This window comes from Elephantulus edwardii, unplaced genomic scaffold (assembly GCF_000299155.1).
Source record: "Elephantulus edwardii isolate Elephantulus edwardi_28Jun2011 unplaced genomic scaffold, EleEdw1.0 scaffold00321, whole genome shotgun sequence".
Classification (NCBI taxonomy): domain Eukaryota; kingdom Metazoa; phylum Chordata; class Mammalia; order Macroscelidea; family Macroscelididae; genus Elephantulus; species Elephantulus edwardii.
In genome coordinates, this window is record NW_006400071.1 from 2,331,934 (window position 1) to 2,333,388 (window position 1,455).

A 1,455-nucleotide genomic window follows, 5' to 3' on the forward strand; every position below is an offset into this window, starting at 1 on the left:
AACAACAACATGTTGAATATCTAAATTTCTGTCCACTGGGGTATCATTCTTTGCAATCTTTCAGAAACTTCTAAGAATGGAGTGTCATGGTCATCCACTTTCAGCTCAGGAAAGCATGCTTTGCAGATTTATCATTAGACCAGATCCATGCTATTTCTGTTCTTTATAGGAAATTCCCATCAAACCAAAGTTTTAAGTTGAGGTAGAGACAGAACTATCCGTAAGTAGAGTTCATTTGTGTCTTTCAGAACAATAATCCTGGCCCAATATATCCCATTTCCATTTTATAAAAAAGTGCTCATGTACATAACAATTTTACGTTTCCATGTTTCGAATGACATCAAGGTTATGATGAGCCACTGGGGTCTTAAAACCTCAGTGTCTCACAGCAAAACATTTAGTCTTTCTCAAGAATGCAACAGCTGCCTTTCAAACAGAGAATAATTGTCAGCAGAATAGGCCTCATTCCAAACCCTAGTAGTCAAAAGACTTATGGGAGTTTGCCAGAGGCTCCAAAAATATCACATCTGTCACAGATTTTTCTGATTCTATTGGGTCCAAAGCATCTAAAAGCTCTGTAACAGCTTGCACACAGGCTAGACTTCTTATAGAGTCTTACTTAGCTCTGAGCTAAATGTAAGTCTTTTATCCTTATAAGTTACTCAATAAATGGGTCAAAAGAGCACAGCAAAATATGATATTCATTGGCTTCAAAACACAAAGAGCCCCACCAAGTGCTGCGTTTTATTCTTGGGTGGTGGATGATACAAGAAATGATTTGTCTCTCACTTAGTGACATAATATTGATAAACATAGGACCAGTGGGCACAAGAAACCTCATCGATTTGGCAGACATCTGAATTTAGCAAGATTGATCTTCTGTCATGTGACATGTATACCTTATCAAGATATGTGGGTGTTTGCTACATGCTGTTCTCTGGAGTCTATTAATATAATACTCTCAATAAAACAGAGCAGGATAGTGGTTTGTAGGTTATGAGAGTAATCATGATCCCTCCAGACTAAAATTACAAAGACCAAGAGAGCTGACATAATTCTAGATCAATATCGTAAAGATCCACTGATTTACCTACTAAGTAGATCCAGGTTGCTTTTGATTTTACTTTCTGTTGCGAGAGAAATTATACTTCCATGTGCTAGGGACTATGTTCAGTCTTTCTAGTAAAGGTATTACTTTCAGATCCATAGATGTGACTAGCACAACAAATTGATTAAATGTATGTTAACATGGTCTCTTCCTTCATGATCTAAGTGCCTTTTGCTAAATTTATATACATACACTCATGATTAATTATGACTTCTTCAATCTCTAAACTTACAGGAATGGTATATGTATGTATATGTGTGTGTATATATATATGATTAATTATAGGTATGGCATATATGTGATTAATTATATATACATATTAATAGTATATGTATGATTCCTTCAAT